The 22,410-nt window shown below is 41.2% G+C and overlaps 1 protein-coding gene across 4 annotated transcripts in view; it reads left to right on the plus strand.

The window, feature by feature from the left end:
* The first annotated feature begins 818 nt into the window (after positions 1-818).
* The window catches only part of SNTG1 (syntrophin gamma 1), a 956,656-nt gene continuing 935,064 nt past the window's right edge, over positions 819-22,410 (plus strand). Inside the window, exon 1 of one of the 4 annotated variants that reach the window (XM_058275521.2) lies at positions 819-2,142. The gene's annotated coding sequence lies outside the window, so the exon portion shown is untranslated. The remainder of the gene's footprint in view (positions 2,143-22,410) is intronic. The other 3 variants (XM_023589409.3, XM_058275519.2, XM_058275520.2) reach the window with 3 other exon arrangements.

The following is a 22,410-nucleotide window of genomic DNA, read 5'->3' on the forward strand; positions in this document are numbered from 1 at the left end:
TCACATTCCTCGCTCAGGGAAGCACCTTCAACTCACGAGGCCGCTGCGCCCTCCGCGCGCCCCGAGCTCGCACCCGCGCTGCGGGTACCTGCGAGAGCGCGTTTTGCCCGGGAGCCCGGCTTCGCAAAGCCGGAACGGATGGCTGGGGTGGACAGCTCGGCAGGCTTCTGATCGCGAGCGGAAACGTGGGAGGGAAGCGGTCCATCTACCGCCTCCCCTCTGCTGTCAGAACAGGGGGAGGGGAATCCGAGAACTTGCCAGCGAAGAGAGAAACAGTGTTCCCCACCTCTCTCGCATCCCCTTCCCCCCAAGTGGTCCTCCTGGGGCAGCAATCTGCCCAAGTCGGCGCCCTGAGAGGTGGGATCACCGCTTCTTTCTTCTCTACATATTTGGTTCCGCACCTTCGGGGGTCCGTGCGGACGGGATTTTCATCAGTTTCCCCACAGTTTCCACATTGTGCATCTCAATTCCCTGCTCTGCCCACTCCATTCGCATCAGCACCAGTTCCAGAGCCCTCGGTGACCCCACTCGGGACCACCCACTCAAACCATCCCTTGAGTTTCGTATTGCCCACTTACAAGGAGCGGGGGGAGCCAGCAGAAACCGGGTGGTGCCATGAATTCTAAGTGCCGGGATGCTGGAGCCGGGAGGCGAAAGGAGACCGGGAGATCAGAGGTGAACCTGGGCTGAAAACCCAGGGTAGCTAGGCGTTCTTCGAGCTTTAAAAGAGCGGGGGTCGTTGAGTCTGCCCGCTGTGTTTGGCATTACTTACTTATTCAGTCCTTGGTGAAGTAAACCACTTTCCACCCCTGGCAGGAACCTCGGCAGCGCGCGGCTTGCAGTGCTGCCCTGGGAAATGCAGCCTCCCGAGGCTTGGCACGCACGGAAGTGCTTCTGAGAGGCTCCCCCGGCCCCGACACTCACTGGAACCGCGTCCGGAGATCTCCTATCTGTTCTCCCCGGATTCCAAACCTACCCAGCAACGTTTTTTGAAAGGTAGCAAAGCCGAAATGCATTTCGTCTCTCTCTCTTTCTCTCTCTCCAATCGTCTGTCATTTCTGCTTGAAGGTTTGTGAAGAATCCACGACCTCTTTACTGTGTCTAATCTAGGAATGCCAAATGGGGTGTCTCAAGATTTAAATGGGGCCCCCAAATGATAGTCAGGATGGTCTTTCAAAACATCCCTTTCCATAGTATGTGATTAGAGACACACCAGCTTTTCAAAGGCTCTGGATTTTGCATGGTTCATAATCTACATTTATTCTCTCGCGCTCGCTCGCTCGTGCGCGCGTGTGTGCGCGTGTGCGCGCGCGCGCGTGGTGCCTTTCATTTCTCTCATTAGGAAACTCGTCCAGGGCCACTAAAAAGTCAGGAGAGGTTCTGATCTGATTTCCCATGGATGTCTGCCTCCAGTCCCAGATAATGTCCGGAAACGTGGCCAACAAGTAAATATGAGAGTATTACTTTGGATAAATAATTAATCCCTACCAGAAAAAAAAAAAAATTGAACGCCGGAGAAAAGAAGGCAAGGCTGGAAGACAACGAAGCCGACTGCCTCCGGTAGTGCAGAAAGGACCTGGGCACGGCTGGAACACCCCGGCCCCCTTGTTCAGCACCGGAGGGCATGGACAGCGTCTCTGGACGGGGCTGCAGCCACTCAGGCAGAGCCGCGCGCCCGCCGCCGCTGTCCCTGTCGCCACTGCCATTGCCCCGGGCAGCCGGGCTCCCTGCTCCTCGCAGCTAGGAGGCGGTGCTCCCCTACCCCTGCCCACAGGACTCTTTCCCAAATGGACGAAAAGTAGCCTTCCCTACATCTGCTACAACCACGGACCGGGCCCTGAGGACCAACTCCGTAGCTGACTCTAAGCACCAACTTCAAGAATAATTATTCTATTTTAAAACAGGCGGCTGGGAGGAAGGCAAGCAGAAGAGTGAAGGCGGAGTTGCTACAAGCTCCAAGAAATCATGGGCTTTGCAGTAGGGGTCGAAATGCCCAAAGGCCCTTACTTCTTGAAATAAATACAATGTTCACTAGTGGATTGCAACTGCTTTGGAAATAGCACTGTGACGGGAAGTCAGAGATCTGCTCAGACCCCTATATTGGAGCAACGGAATAGACTTCCAGTTTCTTGGTGTTGACAGGTAAAGGATGACACTCTTCTTATATCTGCTTATTTACAACTCTAATTAATTTTCTCTGGGTTTAAACAGAGAGCATATACAGCACTGGTTTTACTTGTGGGTTACAGAGAAAATGAACAATTTGGTTTTTTTTTTTTTATTGTTCCCAGGGAATATCTTGTCTCAGAACAGTTGGATATTTTACTTGTCTAAAGTTTCTTACAGGGATAAGGATCAGAAAAATAATAAATATCTTGCCTTACATAATTATTGTAAACTCTTAATTGGGTATTTTTCTCACTGCTAATCTCTTTTAAAAAGCTGTGTATATCTTGCATATGATTTTTAATAATGTAATCTGGTATTTTATGAGGAGTTTTTTCTCATGCATGCAGTTATAAGTGATCCTGCTTGTGTTATACAGTATACAAGATTCAAAAAGTTATAAATAGAAATGGTTCAACCACCCCTTCTACTATAATGTCATATGGCTGTAATTTGACAAAACATGTCCAGGAACAAAGATATTTAAATACGTACCTGAGTCATCCCTCCACCTTGGCACCCAGCTTACCTACACCTGTAGCATTATACCTAAAGATATACAAACATTTTTACTTAGCATCCTCTTTCAAGCCTTCTAAAGTTCAAGATTGCTTGTTAAAACTAGGTCTGTCAGAAGGCAGAAAATTAAAAGATTGTTTGCTTTTTTATGGAGAGCTGGGTTTTAATAGCATCCTGACTTACTAGTTCTATAAAACACACTGAAATCCAGAAAAATATCGGGGGTAATAGATTCTTGACAAATAATAAATTTCAAAGTGTTAATTAAATCTTTCTGTTGATTCTTGTTTCTGGAGTCTTCCTCTGGAGCTTTGAAACTGCAATCTTTCACAGTGACCTTGATAAGCATTATGCTTTAATAAAAAGGATTCACTGGGTAAAAGCAGTTACACAAATGTATAGCCCATGTCTGACATTTCACTAAGAGCTCGGTCAGTTCCAACAAGCACATTCATTTCAGTGGAGAGTGTTTACTTGCAAGAAAGGACTTTCCAACCATGTAAATATATATGATGCTATATGCATAGCCATCACTGGGGAAAGTGGTTGCCACTATGAAAAATTACTAGAGATCTTCAGGTTTTCCTTTAAATTGTAATAAAATACGTCTAATACATATCCATATCACTCTCTTCTCCATTTCCACACAAAAATAATCTCCTATGGCTGTTAAAGCAGATGGTACTTATTGGTGGGCTGATGGTCCTTTATTTTGTGTTGGCTGAGAGTAGCAATTACAGTCTCAGGATAAAAAAAATAAATAATTCTTAACCATCACTTACCACTTTATCATAAATCTGCTTGCTTAACAGAAAGAAAGCAGAAGCATATATGTCCTTAGGCTCCTTGGGGCCTACATTGCCCTATATAGGTCATAGCTGATAATTTGAGTAGCAGAAATGTGTATCATGGATTTGAATTCCTTCCCAGGAGATGTACAGTATGTCCCTGATTCAACTTGAGTTTTTTTCCCAATCTGAGAGATGTGCAAATGAAATAACCACATGGGAGAATTAAATCTTGTTTTAAGAGTTGCAGCATGTTGTCAGACTGTTATTTTGGTTGTCAATTAATTAACATAGAGGAACTCCCCTGATCCATACAGCGTGAAACGCAAGCAGAACATGTGCTCAGGGAGGCATGCCCGTAGGCATATGGCAGCAGTTCCCTTCTCTGTGGCAGAGGGGGCAGGCTTTCTCTACGTGAGGCTGAAACCTCACCAAGAAGTTACCTTTGCCTAATCTCTTTGGAGATTTAGACTCAAAAATAAATAACTCTAATTCGCCTTTGCAAACTCACCCAATATGCTTTGGAATCTCCTGTCATTCATTATCTCAGGGAAATGCCGTTCGTTACATTGAGAAAGAGTATTACAAACCAATGAAATGCTAATCACTAACTGCCAAAGAGTAGGCTGGCAAGACTGGGTAGTAGAAGCCAATCTTCAGTTTGCATGGAATTTCTTGTCTTTCAAGAGAATATTAATGCACTTTATTCTGAGACATCCATGTGCCATTGATGAATGCTATTTGGCTCCACAGTTATTTTGGTCTATTATCAAAAAGCTCCATCAGCCTGGGAATTAGGAGGGACAATAATTCAACTCTTCTGGCTGAAATGAAAGAATAAAAAATGTTCTGTTTGGCAAGGCTGTGTTGTAGGCTGTTGCTTACATTTATGACTCAAAAAAGATAGGGTGCATAGGATTACTTAGGAAAATGTAAAGTGCACATAGGATCAGAGGATAATCAGAGGAAATGGTATGGGGAGAGTGGGGGCAGACAGGACCCTTCTGGATTGAATCTTCAAATTACAAAATATTAGAAAAATATTTCTTGATTAACATTTTTGCATAGACCAACTAAATACTAACTGAATATTCTATTGTAATTACTGACACCATCAGCTAGCAGTGGATTTCCCTCTGGAATTGTTTACTCAGCTCTAAACCAAGTTTAATGGAATTTTTATTCCAAGTGCATTTTTTAAATTAAAATTAAGTATCAATAAGCAATTATTATTGGAATTTATGGTAACTGGTTTTTGTCTATGTGCCCCGGTTAAAAGGTGTGAATTCCAGGCAACCAACCTGTTTACTCACCAAATTCTATCAAGCAAGGTAAAAGTCATTAATGGAGAATATTGCAAGCCAGAAATTATTTCCGCAGCTATCTCACCTTCCCAGAATCTGTGCAGGGAGACATAGAAGAGGACTCAAATGGAAGAACACCTATTATTTTGTATTTTCTTACTGTTTGGCTTAAGAGAATGAGTTACACATGGCATGTGCTGAAAGAGACAACAGGCTACAGTATAAAACACACTGTGTATCATGATGTAGCAGAACAAGTACTGGTTTACAGTCAAGGGTTCTTGAGGTGCTGGTCATAAGATCTTTGACAAGTCCTTCAACCCATGGAAGCTTAATTTTCTTCCCTAAAAGGGAGATATTTTACCCATTCTTTAAGGTACAATGATCCTTTACATAATGTCGAGATCTCAATATTTTCAGGGTAAATGAATGGATGTCTACAAGGAATATCTGAAAGTTCAAATACAATGTTTTAAAAAATGTTTTGGAAACTGAGGAGCTATGTAAGTTTGCGTTATTGTAAATGATTTCCAATAACACTTGTTTATTCATAAATAATTCGTGCTGATTATTATATGTGAAACATACCTTTTATATTCAACAACTTTCAGTGTGAGGATATAATATTTTGCTTATTATTTAGCAGCAATTTTCTTATATCTCCCAAATGGAATAATTGTTTCAATGCAGACAGGACTTAGTTTAAAAATACTTATTACTCAAAACTGACACCATATTCTACACCAACTAGTCAACCCTTGCTGACATGACCAGATTCATTTAACAAGTTACAGTTTGACCATAGGAGAATCAAACAATGTCTTTGTGTCATTCTTTTCTTAACTGTAAAGAAAGATTCACATTTATCATTAGTGATATTGTCAGGGAAACTCAGAATTAAAGAACTTTAAACTCACTGTATGAAAACATACCCAGAAAACATGTTGACTTGGTTTCTGGTTATTGGGGCTGGAATGAAATTTGGATAGTACAGGGGTTGATATAGGGGGATGGCTTGAAAATGCTATAGAGATATTATCTAGAGTTCTTCAGGAAATGTTAGGTTAAGCACCATTTCATTGGTAGCTGCAGAACTCCTTCATTAGACGGAGTTTAAAAAATTGACTAAGATTCTTTATTTAAATGCAATTCATGACCATTTTGTCTGAATAGATTTTCTGGTGTACCACAAAAAAAAAAGGCCAATAATATGTTTAAGAAATACATTGGTTGGTGTTACAGTCATTTGCAGTATGCAGACTTATGGTTAAAGTATATAACTAGATCAGAGAAGAAAACATAAATAATTACTTAGTAATGCAATTTTAAGATTTTTGTTGGTTTGATTTTTGCATCACTTATTAAAAATGGAATGGGAAAATAAAAGAGAAAGAAAAATGGAAAGAAAACAGGAAGTGAGAAGTTATCAGCATAATCTCTCATGACAAAGAACTTTGTTTGTTTTTGAATTGTCATTGTGAAGTTTGTTCAGCACATTGACCCAACTAGGAAACATTCTACACACTCAAAGTTTCAGATCACTTCAGATTTTCATGAATTTCATCCTTAAATCATCATCAAAACTAAAGGATTTATTCATCAAAAATGGTAATCATTGAATCAATGTATTTGAATTCTTTATCATTTACTCAAGTTTAATGCATAAAGCTGCATATATTATTGAAATTAAAATTTATGAAGTAATTTTAAGTACATTTATACTACTATATGTATATTTAACAAATATATTATCAATCAAAATTTCAAAGTGCTGAAGATTTAATTTTTAAATGAATAAAATATTCACTTCACTAATTTACTAAATAATATCTATCAGAAAACTTTTAGAAATGACAATAGAATTTTTACAATAATGTGTCACACATAAAACTACAAAAAGTAAAGCATAACTTTGAATCTTCTTAACAGGGCCAGCATGAGAAATAAGTATCTTAGATTAGGGATTTGAGAATGTTGATGAGAAAAGAGTATGGCATCTTTAAACATGGATTGAATATCTATGAAATCCAGGGTCAAAATTTTTTTGTCTCACCAACTGGTTATGTGATCTTAGGAAAGGCACTTTATGTTAATTTAATATTGGGTTTGTTTTTATTTATTTTTTAGGTTTTTGTCAGTTTGCTTGCTTTGTTTTGTTTTGTTTCTGTTGGGAAATCATTATGTCTATTAGAAACCAAACTGAACAACAACAACAATGAAACAGTGATTACCTGAGCTCAAAAACTTTTCTTCTACTTCCCTCATGCCATTCCTTTTGAAAAATTTTCAATATTCTCATGTTTAATAGTAAATGTGATTTAAGATCAGACACAGTTGGTCATCAATCTTGGGTAAGGGACTCATTATACAAATTAGGGCAAGAAATATATAGCCTCTGAATCTCATTGTTTTGAAATGTGAAACAAAGGAAAAATGTCCACCACTACATTCAGTTGGGAATAAATGTAACAAGGTATAAAGAAGGTCCACAAGGCAGGCAACCAGTCTAGCATAGCCCACTCCTCCAGTCTGGGCATCGAGTCCCAGATCCCTTATTCTAGCATTGTTCTCTTGTTATAATCCTCTTTCTTATATATGTCTGCTAAAACCTACTCTGCCTGACTACTGCCTAGGGCTGTTCTTCATGCTTTGTCCTAGAAAGTCCTCTTTTCCATTTGGTTATCCCACCTGCCTTTTCCTGTGGACGTAAGCTCCGACCCTGCAGGGCTCAGGCAGGAGCTGATGAGTAAGGCGGGCCAGCTGCAGAGCAGAACGCATGCCAACCATGGGCCGCCTCTGACGCCCAGCCCCGCTCAGCCACAGCACAGGGCGGAAGCTAAAAACAGGGAGACTGAAGTGACTTACCTGTATTTTCACCTACCTTAAGGTAAAAGCCATGCCCCAAACTAAACCTATCCACAAGCTGGATTCAGTGCCCATGGTCCCCCTGAGTCCTGCAACCTGAAGAAAAGTTTTCATTTCCAGCATTAGTGACATTTGTTAAAAACCACAAATGACATACATACTCAGAATCTTTATTTAATCCCAAAAGGTGAGAGTGAACCATGACTTGACAAAAAGCATGTCTTAGTACCTTCTAGGAGCTTTTAAGAAATAAATCTCAAAAGGTCGATTGTGCAGATGAAACAGATGCTTCATTTATTTATGGGTTAAAAAATGTGGGGAGAAAAAGCCTGAAAATAGGTCCAAAATATTACATTTTGGGTTTTAGTCTGGCATCTCTTCCCCCCTCTTCCCCATCTTTCTTCCTCTCCTACATACAACATCTACAATAGCCAGGATGATAACCTTGATTAAGTAGGGTTAGTAGAAGGAAAGATAACCAGTTATCAAAGGCTAACTGTTAAATACACGTAGAAACCCTTGGATTACACATTTCCTCTCGGTCTACACAAGTATTCTTAAAACCAGATAATTTCTTTAGAAAGTTATTCTGTATTTATATGTTCAGTAACAAATTGCAATGTAGTCTCTAGAATAGTCTCTGTTGGAGTCCATAATTTGGAGGCAAATGGCTCATTGTATGATCAGTGATGCAAGTCCATGCACACACATCTGTACCTCAGGGATAGATAAGACTCTATATGAGAGTGCCTATAATCCAATTCTCTATAAATCTTTGTAATTCCTGTTAAAAATGTGAATAAGGGAGAAAGCAACATCACCATGGCAGGTGGAGCATATTTTGCCCATCAGCATTTGTATAATTTTAGTTCTTTTCCTAAAAGTGACAAAATCCCAATACAAAGTGCCTTAATTCAAATAACTAATTAGACAAACAAATTAACAAAAGGGACTTATTCAACAGTGAATTAAAGTAGATCTGGCTGGATTCTGATGTCCTAATAACGCCATCAATCTCCATTCTTCTGTCTTGTCTTAATTTCCAAGCAGGGATTCCCTCGATGATGAGTCTTTCATTCTCTCTCCCTCTCTCCCTCTTTCTCTCTCTCTCTTTCTCTCTTTCTCTCCCTCTCCCTCTCTCCCCCTCTCTTTCTCTCTTTCTCTCTCTGTCTCTCTCTTTCTCTCTCCCTGCCCACTCCACATCTCCTCAACAAGTCACCAATTTAGGCTTATGGCATTCCTTTATTCAAATCGAGTTCCAACATTCTGGTACATGTCCCAGGATTTGCCATTAAGGCTGGCATTGTGAATAGGGTTGGCCCTACACAGATGATATTGATTCAGGGCATGGAGGAAAATATGTGAAGGACTTGTCAGTTTTCAGAAGAAGGGGGACTTTACTCAGGATAAGAAAGAACAATAATTGCCCACTCCTGTACTATTTCAGAAATTATCAAAGTGAGTGATAATTTTGCTTCCACCTTTCCAATCTACTGTTGATTTGGCTTTATTGTCTTTCTAAAAGCTTGCTTTTCCAATAAAAGAACAGCTTAGGATGAAATGTGTGTAGTGTGACCTTCCATGTAATTAATACACCAAATCTTTTGTGGGTGTCCTTCTACTGTGTTATTCAAAATGACATAAAAACAGAATAAGGAAGAAGACCACTGTGACAGTTCTTGATGGTGCATAGTTTCTTTTTTTCTGTATTTGGTGGGTTTATTTTTTCTGCAGTTTTTAATAATACTTCCTCTTTCATCATATAGTAAGTTTACTCCAGTTAGCCAGGCCATTTGCCTTTTTTCTCTGGTCTGTTTTTGATCATTAAGCAAAACTCCTGTAACCAGACTCATTTCATTGCCTATATTTTACGCTAGTGATTACAGATAATACAAGCAAGGAGTCATACAATATTAGGGATTATTTAAATTGAAAGTGAGTCTGATTTTGTAGTTTAATTCATTAAACTCACAAACATGCTGTTCTTTATTCTCTCCATGCTTCATTTTCTCTACTTATGAATTGTTTTCAGTGGTTATTGAAAAATATAACTTCTGTGATGCCAAAGTAAACAATTTTCAAATTTTTTTGATTTTTCATTTTGTGTTTCTCTTCTGCACCATTATGTTTCTGGAAAACCCCTTGAAATTGGAGTTAGAGCTCTTTGTTGCTCATTTTGTAGAGTATAATAAATATGCCCAGGAAACTCAAATCTTTCCTTAATTTTCCATCCACAGAATTATTCCCTGGCATTTTGTATGACATTAACAGTATTTTGAGGCCCCTCTTGTGATTCTTACAACAGGACTATGATCTTGCCTAGTTTGCACAGGAAATTATCAAGGTATAGGAAAGTTAAATGATTTCTCATGGATTTAGATAAAGCTCATATTTTAGGTCAATACTTCATACTTTTCCACACCGTACATGTGCTTTGGGAAGAAAACCTTCCTTGGCATCTTATTCCATACCTGTTTAACTTGCTTCAGATTTTGTTCAAAAATGGATCAACTATATTTTACTGAGTTTTCATAAGTTAATGGTGGAGTTTAGATTCCAGAGGATCTTGAATGCTCTCATATTACATTGACCTTGATTTTTTTTAAATAAGGAGGTTTGTGAATAGGATCGTCACATGTTGAAAGTTGAATTTTAGGAACATCGATCAGGCTGTTGCAGTAATTTAGATTTGAGGTGACGAGAACTGACAATGCAGAGCAGATTATAAATAAGGCAATTGAGACTGGCTGCCTTAACTGACAAAAAAAAAAAAGAATCAGGGGGAGGAGATCAAATGAGATAAAGCATTTAGTAATAGGTAAATGCTAAATATTACACATATAAGTAAAATGTTATTTTTTGGAAGGGAAGTTGTCACATCTGACAGGATATACCAAATTAGTGGTGAGAGGGTGTAACAACCGAATGGCAGGTAAAGGAATCATTCATTTTTAAAAGAGGACAAAACTTGACATATGCAATTTAGGTAATCAAAATGGAGGAGACTGCTAAAACCATGAAAAGGGATGAATTATTCAGAACATGGAGGAGAAGCATTTGCTTATGGACAGAAACACCCACACCTGGAAAGAGAGAAAGAATGGGTCATAAAAGAATACTTAAAATATATAAAGGAAAATGGGTAAATTTTAAAGAAAAAATGGGTTATTAACAATGTGAATACTTAACTGAGCTAAAAGAAATAAAGATTTGAGGTGGGTTTGGTTTTACTCAAAAGTGCATCATCAATTCAACAAATGGGTCAGGGAAAACTAGGTATCTACGAGCAAAAGAATGAAGTTGGACCAAAATAGGGTCTAAATAAAAGAGCTAAAATCATAAAATTTTAAGAAGTTAATAAAAGGGCATATCTTTGACTTTGGATTCTAAGTCATAATGCCTGAGCAACAAATGAAATGATACATTCAACTTCATCAAACTTAAAAACTTTTGCAATTTAAAGGGTCTTATCAAGAAAATGAAAAGACAACCTACAGAATGGGAGAAAATAGCTGCAAATCATATATTCTCATAAGGACTTAACATCTAGAATATATAGAAGTCTTACAATAAAACAGTAAAAAGAAAAATAACTAAATTAAAAAACAGGTAAAGGACTTGAGCATATATTTTCCAAAGATGATATACAAATAGCCAATAAGCCATGAAAAGATTTGCAACATTATTAGCTGTTGGGAAAATACAAACCAAAACCTCTTCATATCTACAAGGATGGCTATCATTTAAAAAACGGAAAATTAGTATTAGAGAGGATGTGGAGAAATTGGAACCCTAGTGTGTTGTTGGTTAAATGGTGCAGCCATTATGGAAAGCAGTATGATATTTCCTCATAAAGCTAAATATGGAATTACTGTATGACCCAGCAATTCCACTCCTAGGTATACAAACAAAGGAATTGAAAACAAGGACTCAGAACCTGCTACACCAATGTCCATAGCAATGTTGTTCACAATAGTCAAAAGATGAAAACAATCCATATGCCCATCAACAGATGCATGATAAACAAAATATGGTGCACACACACAATGAGGATCAAGTTTTGATACATGCTGAAACATGGGTGAAACTTGAAATCATTAAGCTGAGTGAACAAAAAGCAAGGCACAAAAGACAAAAACTTCCTGATTTCACTTGATATGACAGATGTAGAAATAGCAAATTCATAGAAACAGCTAAAGGAGATTTAAGGTGATGAGGAGAGGGGAGAAGGGGGAAAGTGAGGCTTATTGCTTGGTGAATATAGTAAATTTTGGAATTTTTTTTTAAAAACTTTAGTCAGTCTAGTCCTCAGGGGCAAATCAAGGGTGAGAAAGAGAATTTTTTTTATAATTAATTTTTTAAATTAAATTAAATTTAATTTAATTTGATTTAATTTTTAAAATTTTATTTTATTTTAAAGAAGCTTTAGATTACATAAATTTTAAATTAAAAATACAGGGGATTCCCATATGCCCCACTCCTTCCTTCACCCACACTTTCTCACATTAACAACATCCTTCATTATTGTTGTACATTTGTTGCAACTGATGAACACAATTTGAAGCATTTCTAATAACCATGGACCACATACATTTCAGCATCCCAAAATAACTTACTGTTATTCTACTAGACATTATTATTCTAGCAATGGAAGAACTCATCATTATGTAAAGGCAGTAGCCACCAGAGGTTCTGAAGGATGCTTATTAATTTTTTGAAAAGGTCTATATACTTTCCTTCATACTTAGAAATTACTTGAATAACTAGGTTTTATAATAATAAGTGAAAATTTTATATTTGTTTTATTGAGTAGCCTTTAGCCAGCTTTTGAGATACTGTTAGTTAACAAGAGAATAATCTATGAGAATGAAACTAAGTGCTATTAGTTATGATAAATTTGATAAGCAATTTAAATGAATGATTAAACTAGTAATACCTACTCTCCAGTTCATTGGACTCACCCAAGACAACTAACAAGGAGATGAAGAGGGACAACGCCCATCCCAAGGAACAGAGAGTGTCTGCAACTGTAAGGAAGAGAGCTCCATCCATCTGCCCCAAAGGATCTAAGCCCCCTCTCAATTAGAAGCAGACTGGGCATCACTATCCCAGAATCCTCATTTTGGGGAATGAATGATGGACTAGAGTAGACTTACTGTTATTCTACTATAGACTTATTGTTATTCTATTATAGACTTATTGTTATTCTAGCAGGGGAAGAACATTTACCATTGATGGGGGGCAATGGCCGCTGGAGTTTCTGAGGGGAGGTAGAGGGAAGAATAGGTGTAATATGGGGAATTTTTGGGATATTGGATTTGTCCTGCATGACAGGATGGATGCAGTGATGGATACAGGTCATTGCATATTTTGTTATAACCTACAAAACTGTGTGGGACAGAGTGTAAGCTATAATGCAAACTATAGCCCACTCACTCTAGAATGTGGAACGAGGCAACAAGTATTGTATAGGAGAAGCAAAGCAGTACAGGAGATTCACTGGTGCTGTGTGTCGTCTACCTTATTTGTCCCAGTTCACATCCCCATCAACATTTGGTGACACTCTGTTTCTGCGAATATGCAAACTTTCTTGCATTATTAGTTTTGTCTATAGTAATGTAGGCTTAATGAGAGAAACTTATTTTGCAGTAAACCTAAAAGGAAAACATATAATACATGGGAAGAGATTTGTGCAAACTCTTGTTTTCTCCAGTTATAATATTTTTAAGTGACCATGTAAAATCTGCAGGAAAATAGTAATTCCTCAACTTCATTTGAGCCTCTGGAAAATTGACTAATTTTCTCCATTAGTAATATGCAGCAGTGTTGACTTTACTATGAAGTTTGAAATTAATCTCAAATAATGACTTCTTTTTATTATATCTTCCTTTTATATTCTCATCAAACTATTAGTCCTCACTAACTTTAATCTTCTGTAAAAAAAAGCCACATTTTTCTAAATTTGTGAGAATGAAGCATGAAATGAAGCAAGAGATTGAAAGAGTAATCATCTCTTTAGTGCTTCTTATCTCTCCTTGAATGACCTAGGAGGCCAACAACTGAATTGCCATTTCCATCTGAAAAGCTGGAATTTCCCAGAGTTCAGAGAAACAAAAATTTGCTTTTGTCTGATATGCAGTCTTTACCCAAACTACCTAAATTCTCAAGGTAATGTGTGCTTTAGAAAACCTAAACTTTATCTTAATATCGAAGGAATAAATTACCCACTTTCAGGTGGCCAGTTAAGTTTTTTAAACCCCCAGTGTACCATTTAGCAAATTACCTTTTCAAAGCAGTAAAAAGCACTCCAGGAACTGAAAGGAGGTAATGTACCAGGGGAGAGTGGGCAGTGTATTCCCTTGTCATTGATGGGGTTGGACTGAGAAGAGGTGTAAGGGGAGCCCTTGTCTTTAATCCCTGAGTCGAAGGCCAGGAAGAAACAAGAGGGAAGGAGGGCTGAGCGGTTACCCTTGAAAATGCAGAGAATGTGGTCAGCCTGTGCCTGAATGGAATTCCTATGCTATTTTCTGTATAGTTGGCAAAAATAAGCAAGTTAGCAACACTATGATACTAAAGAATGAGGGATTTTCGATTTTTAAGGAAGCAACCTCTGCACGTGTTAAACTCTTTTATTTTCTTGGTAGTGACCAGGGCATTCATTGCCCCAGGTCTGTTTGCGACATAGAATAATTCACTTCCTGTCAATTAAAAAGCAATTATTTATTTAAAGTAAGCGAATCTGCTAAATGCAGCTATTTGAGGATTATAAACCTTTTTGGGTTTCTACGTAAACGTACACAACTGGAGTGACTCATGTCTACTTTATTATTATTTTCTACTGCTTCTGCTGCTTCCATCATCTGAAATATTGACTGAAAATTGAGTTTCTTGTTCCAAGAAATCTATGCATACATCTTCATACAATTCTATGAATAAATCACTTATACTACAGTATTTTCTGGAGATACCATAAAAAATACCAAATAATGCAAATTTAACAGTTATGCTCATAAATGGGTGAAATTAGCTTGAGAAATAAACAAGTCTAATGCTTAAAAAAATAAATGTGTTTATTTAAATCGATCCAACATTTATTTCTCTTTTTTCTCTGAAGGTTTTTTTTGGAGATAGGTTAAAAGCATTAAAATCATAAAAATAATCAGTGAAAGGATGCCTAGAAATCATTTAAATTATTTTATTTTGAAGGTCATATAAACCCCCAATAGGCTATTTTCTCCTGAAAAGAATAAACAAAACTAAGAAAATGCACTCCTTTCCTTCACAAAGTAGTTCCAGAATATTTGTATAAAAGCTTCACTTCAGTGTGTTTATCTGAGACAAATCACTGAATCTTTTTGAGTTTATCAAGCATAGTCAGGATGGAAATTAAGAGATGGAATTCCTAGGAGAAAGATGGCTCTCAAAAAGATAAGAGGTCTGTGCATTCTCAGATTATAACTATTTATAATGAACAGAGAAGTTGAAAACTTGGGAACAAGACCAATATATGAAAGGAAAAAAAAGAGCTTGGCATCTGATGAATTAGTTTTTTTTCCCCTTTCCCAAAGAATAAAAGCTCTCTGGCTTCTAACAAAGAGTTTGTGAGCTGTAGGGAAGTATTTTGAACAAGAAGATCATTTATAAATACTGTCTTTATATTTAGGAAATGATCACGGATGCAGCTGCAGGTTTTAATGACTTTTAACAAAGCATATTATAAAGCAAATTAGCAAAGAACGTTTAACAGATGATACCAAGTCATGACATTTTAGAACATCATTAGATCTGTATTTTGAATTGTTAAAGCAATATATAAATATTACTGAAACACTGGTGATTTTATCATTTTCTTGAATATTTTGAAATTTTTTCTTATTGACAAGAAATTCATATAACATAAAAAAATCACCATTTAAAGCAAGAAATTCAGTGACATTTACTCCATACAAAATGTTGTGCAACCACCACCTCTATCTAGTTCTAAAACCTTTTCATCACTAAATAAAATCCTATATCATTAAGCAGTTCCTCCCCAGCCCCTGGCAAACTCTAATCTGCTTTCTCTCTGTATGGATTTACCTTTTCTGGATATTATATATGCATGAAATCATACAGTATATGACCTTTTTTTCTGACTTAATCCTCTTAGAATTATATTTTTGAGGATCTTCCATATTATGACATATATCAGCGCTTTAGTCATTTTATGGTTGAATAATATTCCATTGCATGCACTGTATATATTAAGCCCTTATTGGATATGTGGTTTCTAAATATTTTCTCTCATTCTGAAGATTGTCTTTTTACTTTCATGATGAAGTTCTTTGAAGCAAAAATGTTTTTAATTTTGATGAAGTCCCATTTAGCTATTTTTTTTCCTTTTGTTGCTTATGTGTTTGGTGTAAAGTCTAAGAAGATTTTGCCTAACACAAGGTCCTGAAGATAGTTCTTTGTGTTTTTTTCTAGTAGTTTTATAGTTCAGACTCTTTTATTTAGGTCTGTGATATATTTTGCATTGATTTTTATATATGGTGTGAGGTAGAGGCCTACCTTCATTCTTTCGCATTTGGAGATCCAGTTTTCTCAGCATGGTTTGTTGAAGAGAATGTTTTTCCCCATTGAGTGAAATTCACACCATTGACAAAAATCAATTGGCCATAGATGTGAGGGTTTATTTCTGAACTCTGATTTTGATTCCATTGGTCTTTAGGTATATCCTTTTACTGTTGTGATCACTGTAGCTGTGTAATAAATTTTAAAATTGGGAATTGTGAGGCTTTTTACATTGTTCTTTTTTCATGATGGTTGGGCTACTTGGGACTGTTATGCTTCCATATTATTTTCATGATTGGCTTCTCTATTTTCTGCAGAAAAAAAGCTGTTAGAATTTTTATTGGAATCATTTGTACTTGTGAATTGCTTTGCCTTTCCCCATTTTTAAATTAAGACTTTTGTCTTTTTGATGTTGAGCTGTAAGCATTATTTTTGTTTCATTATTAACAATAATATCATTTGCAAATATACTCTCCCATTATATAGGTTTCATTGTCACCTTCTGGAAAACATCCCTTTGCACAAATGATTTGAATTTTGATGATGTCCAATTTATCAGTATTTCCTTTTTTTCTCATGCATTTGGTACCTATTATATCTAAGAATTCATTGCCAAATCCAAGGTTCTGAGGATTTTCTGCTATGTTTTGTTCTAAGTGTTTTATGGTTTGAACTCTTAGATTTAGATCCTCAATCATGTTTGAATGGAATTTTTATATATGGTGTGAGATATAGATACAACTTTGTTCTCTTGTATATGTAACCTTTTGTGCCAGCACCATTTTTTGAAAAGACTATTTTTTCATTAAATGATCTTGGTACCCCTGTGAAAGAATCAATTGGCCATAGATTAACTGATTTCTGAATTCTGAATTCCAATAACATACTATTTTATACCAATAACATACTCTTATGGGAAGTGGATTTGGCTCAACTGATAGAGCACTGCCTACCATATAGGAGGTCCAGGGTTCAAACCCAGGGCCTCCTGACCCATGTGGTGAGGTGGCCTGTGTGCAGTGCTGATGCACGCAAGGAGTGCCAAGCCATGCAGGGGTCTCCTCTGCGTAGGAGAGCCCTGCATGCAAGGAATGCACCCTGCAAGGAGAGCCAATCCATGCGGAAAAAAAAAAAGCATACCCTGTCCCGGAGTCACACAGCACACACGGAAGGCTGACGTAGCAAGGTGATGCAACAAAAAGAGACACAAATTCCTGGTGCCACTGAGAAAGAATGAAAGCAGACACAGAAGAACACACAGCGAATGGACACAGAAAGCAGACAGTGGGGGTGGGGAAGGGGAGAGAAATAAGTACAAAACAAATCTTAAAAAAAACATACTACTACCTTATACCAATAACATACTATTTTAATTACTTTAGCTTTGTAGTAAGTTTCAAAATTGGAAAGTGTGAGCTCTCCAACTTTCTTTTTCTCTTTCAAGTTTGATTTGGATACTTGAGGCCTTTGCAAGTCCATCTGAATGTCAGAGTTGACTTTTCCCATTCTGTAAAAAATGTCTATTGGAATTTTTTAGGAATTGGGTTGAATCTGTAGACAATTTTGCTTAACATTACTTCTTAACAATCCTTGAACATAGACTATCTTCCACTGATTTAGGTCTTCTTTAATTTCTTTCAGCAATATTTTGGAATTTTCAGTGTACAAATCTTTCACATCTTTGTTTAAATTTAATCCTAGGAATTTATTCTTTTGAATGTTATTGTAAATGGAATTATTTTCTTAATTTCTTGTTGAGGTTGTGCATTTCTGATATTTAGAAATACAATGGATTTCTGTTGCTTTATTTTGTGCCCTACAATTTTCTGGATTATTTTACAAACTAGTACGTTTTTTGTGGATTATTTGGGATTTTCTCTATACGGGGATATATCATCTGCAAATAGAGATAGTGTTATTTCTCTATTGTATGGATAAATTCTGTATTGTATGGATAAATTGTAATAAATTGTATGGAAACAATTTATTTCTTTTTCTTTGTGTACTGGTCTGGCTAGTACTCCCTGTGTGATGTTGAATAACAGCGGTACAATTGGGTATACTAGTCTTATTTTTCATATTATGGGGAAAACATAGTCTTTGACCTTTGAGTTTGATGTCATGGGATTTTCATAAATTCCCTTTATTAAGTAAAGGAAGCTCCTTTCTATTCCTAGCTTTCTGAATGTTCTCATTGTCCCCTGCTCCCACCCTGCCTTTCGCTTCCTTACACTTTGCCCGCCTGTTCCTCGTAACCTCCCTGTATTATGGCCCTTCTCAGCAGCAGTTTGTGCTGCTGCCTCCCTCCGCCCCTCCTCCCAGCCACTGTTATCTTCCCCCTCCCAGCCGATCGCTGTTCTCCCCGCCTCATTTCAACCGCCCTCATCCCGTATCCGCCCCGGCACAACCTCGGAAACAACCCCCTCTGCCATCAATGGCTTACGTCATAAACCGCAGGTCCGCCCTTGCCTCTGCAGCCAATCCTCAGCTGCCCCGCGGACATGCCCCTCCCACAACCTCCCCGCCTCCATGACACTATAAAACCCCATGTACTTCCCGAATAAAATCAGACCTGCGCATAGACCTCGTCTCCGTGGTTTTTCCTCCATCGAACCACGCGTCCCCCAAGCCTTGAGCCGCCCGCTGCCGCCCCGGTCAGGCCGTGGCGTAGGCCCGATCCCCGGCAGCGACTCGCCTGCAGTGACCCGCCTGCAGTGCCGCAGCGGAGGCCAACAGGTGGCGCCCGAACAGGGACCCCAGCTACGGCCCCTTGTCTGGCCAGCCCGCTGCTGACCCCTCGCACGGGACCCATCGCCGTCCTCCCGTGCCGCCGCTCAAGGTAGGGACTCTCCGGCGTTGCTCCCTTCACCCCCCTCCTGAGCCCTCTGCCGCGATGGGGGCCTCCCTCTCATCCCGTCAGGTTCCTCAAGTCCGCCTGCTCGCTGCCCTCTTAGAGACTCACCACGTGAAGGTCTCTCTCCGTCAGCTACAGCGGTATTGGGACCTTCTCCTACCCTTTAACCCTTGGCTCGTCACCTGTGCTCTCTGGAGCCCAGAGACCTACGAACGTTTAATTCAGCGGGTGACGTCCGCTATGGAGCACGACCGCAAGCAGTTTCCCCCCGGCCTTATCCCGACCCTCGTCGCTATCCGCGCCTGTCTCCAAGGTGTGCCCTCCCCTGCCTCCGCTCTCGCCTGTGAGCCTAGCCACCCTCTCACCTGCGATCCTGATGGAGACGACGATGCTCGTTCTCTGTCCGCCCAGCTAGAGGCCGCGCTCGAACTGGATCCCCCCACAGCCTCCGATCCGGACCCCAACCAACATGGCGACCCCCCGCCTTCTCCCCCCCCCACTGCGTCCTGCAAACAATGCCAACATGGCGCACCTCCTCCTTCTTCTTCCTTGGCGCCCTCTTCCCGCCTTTACCCACCTCTTCCTGTCTCGTCGCCATCCGGTCCCGTCCCGGATGCCTGCCGATCGCCATCTTCGGCTAAACCGGCAGAGCCTCCGGTGCCATCTTGGCCTGTACCTGGAAATGACGTGGCCACTCCTCCATCTTGGCCCGAGGCCAGAAGTGATATCAGGCGTGACGTCACCGTGCCGCCATCTTGGCCAATCAGGAACACCGTTGCCGCCGTGCCCTCCTGGCCGGCGCCCGGTGGCACCGCCCATGCCTCACCTCCATGGCCCGCTTCACCTCCCGCCTGCCCCAGCAATAGCGGGAGCATCGGGAATCCTCCTCCACCACCGTAGGACACCGCCTTTCTCACCTCCCCCACTCCGCCTCTGGCTCAGATGTTCCCCCTCAATCCCGCTCACTCCGCAGAGCCCACAAGCGTGGGTCCCCTTTTCCCCCAAAGACATCCAAATGCTCCGCAACGCGATAAAAGAGGATGGCCTTGCCAGCCCTCATGCCCAAGACCTTCTCGAGCGTATGACCATCCCTCGCTGCATCCCTTACGATTGGATCTCCCTAGCCCGAGCGGTTCTCTCCCCCGGGCAATTCATTGACTGGCGAGCCCATCTCGGTGTCCTGATCGACAATCAGATTGCCGACAATGCTCGTCAGGGTGTGCATTACCCTGCAAACGCATTTCTCGGGTTCGGCCCTTACGGCGATCCCAGCGCCTACACTGCCACCCCGCCTGGGTTTTTCATCCAGCTCCGTGACTGTGTTTTTCGAGCCTTCCGTTCGTGCGCCGCGGCCGCCCCAGAGCCCCTCGTGAAGCTTTTCCAAAAACCCGAGGAGCCGTTTAATGAGTTCGTAGCTCGTGTGCAGGCCGCTGCAGAGAGGCGAGTTGTCGGCAATGCAGCCCGCGAGTCCTTCGTTAAGGACATCCTGCAGGAGGGGGCTAACCCAGCTTGCAAAGCCATCATTCGTCCCCTTCGTGACAAGCCGCTCCAAGACTGGGTCCTCGCATGCTCCGGAGTTTCTGGGCAAGCATCTGCGCTTGCAGCGGCTATTGTCGCGGCAGTCCAAACAACCAACACCTGCTTCCGCTGCGGCGAATTGGGCCACTTCGCTCGTGAGTGCCCCAACCTTCCGGCTCCGCCGCAACCCGTAGTCCAGCCTATGGTGCCACCACCGCGCCCTGTTCCTGCCGCCCGGCCGCCCTCCACCCCCTGCCCGCGCTGTGGAAAAGGGTATCATTGGGCTCGCGATTGCCGTGTTCCGAGACAGCCTTTAAACGGGCAGCGGGGCAAGCCTCAGCCCCGCCACCAAGAGGCTCCAATCGCCCCGCGCCAGCCCCGCCCGTAGGCATCCACTGGTCCGTTCCCATGTCGCCCGCTTCACAGCCGCGCCTCACCATCAAGGTCAATGGAAAGTGGATGGACGGCCTTCTTGACACCGGCGCCGAAATCTCCTGCATCCCACTCTCCCAAGCTTGTGACTTCCCACTCACAGCCGGACCCGTCATCGTAGGCGCCACAGGCCAGTCCTCCTCGCAACAGGCGGCTGAAGATCTTGCCTGGCATGACACCGATGGACGATCAGGGTTCTTCCGTCCCCTGGTTCTCAGGGATATCAAGCAAGTCCTTTGGGGGCGTGACATTCTTCACCAGTCAGGCGCCGTTCTTTTTACTTCGCAGCCATCGCTGCCCCCCCAATAGTTTTGGCCGTTGCTCGCGTTCGACCTCCAGCACCCGTTCCTCTGCAATGGGACACAGAGGAACCCATTTGGGTGGAGCAATGGCCTATGACTGCCCCGAAACTAGCTATTCTTCAGGACCTCGTGGAAGAGCAGCTCCGTGCTGGCCATGTTGAGCCCTCCACCAGTCCATACAATACTCCCATTTTTTTCATCATCAAAAAATCTGGCAAGCCACGCCTCCTCCACGACCTGCGAGAGGTTAACAAGCACATCAAACCCATGGGCTCTCCTCAGCCCGGCATGCCTCACCCGTCAGCCTTCCCGCGAGATTGGTATGTGGCAGTCCTCGACATCAAGGACTGCTTCTTCTCTATCCCCCTGCATCCGGATGACCGCCCACGGTTCGCCTTTACTGCTCCCCAGCCCAACCACCACCGGCCTGCCAAACGGTATCAGTGGAAAGTCCTCCCCCAGGGCATGAAGAACAGCCCTGCCATCTGCCAGCTGTTTGTGGCTACTGCTATTGAGCCCTTAACCTCCGAGGCCACTATCGTGCATTACATGGATGACATCCTTGTAGCCCATCCGAGCGAGCCAAAACTACAAGCTATAGTTGCCAGTCTTCTCTCCAATCTGAAAGATATCGGTCTTCAGATCAACATAGAGAAAGCCGTTTTCCACCCACCGTTTCAATTCTTGGGCTTTGAAATCTCGGAAACGGTCACGCCCATGGCGCCGCTTATAAACGTCCCCAAAACCATGACGCTCCATGATCTCCAACAGCTTTGTGGCCAGCTCAACTGGCTGCGCCCGTCACTGCCAGTCACCACACATCAGCTGCAGCCTCTGTTCCAGCTCCTTCAGACCACTGGCCCACCATCACAGGCACCCACAAAGAGGGTCACCCTGTCGTATGAAGCAGAGTGCGCCCTGAGCTGTGTCAACTCTGCCCTAATGGACTGCTTGCTCCAGCGAATAGACCCAGACAAGCCATTCGCAGGACTTGTCCTTCCCACCCGTGGAACCCCCACTGGCCTCATCTGGCAGGACGGTCCACTCCTGTGGGTCCATTTAGCCAAAAGCAAGCTTCGCAAAATCACCCCCCAATCCGTCCTGTTCGC

This window comes from Dasypus novemcinctus, chromosome 14, assembly GCF_030445035.2.
Source record: "Dasypus novemcinctus isolate mDasNov1 chromosome 14, mDasNov1.1.hap2, whole genome shotgun sequence".
NCBI lineage: Eukaryota > Metazoa > Chordata > Mammalia > Cingulata > Dasypodidae > Dasypus > Dasypus novemcinctus.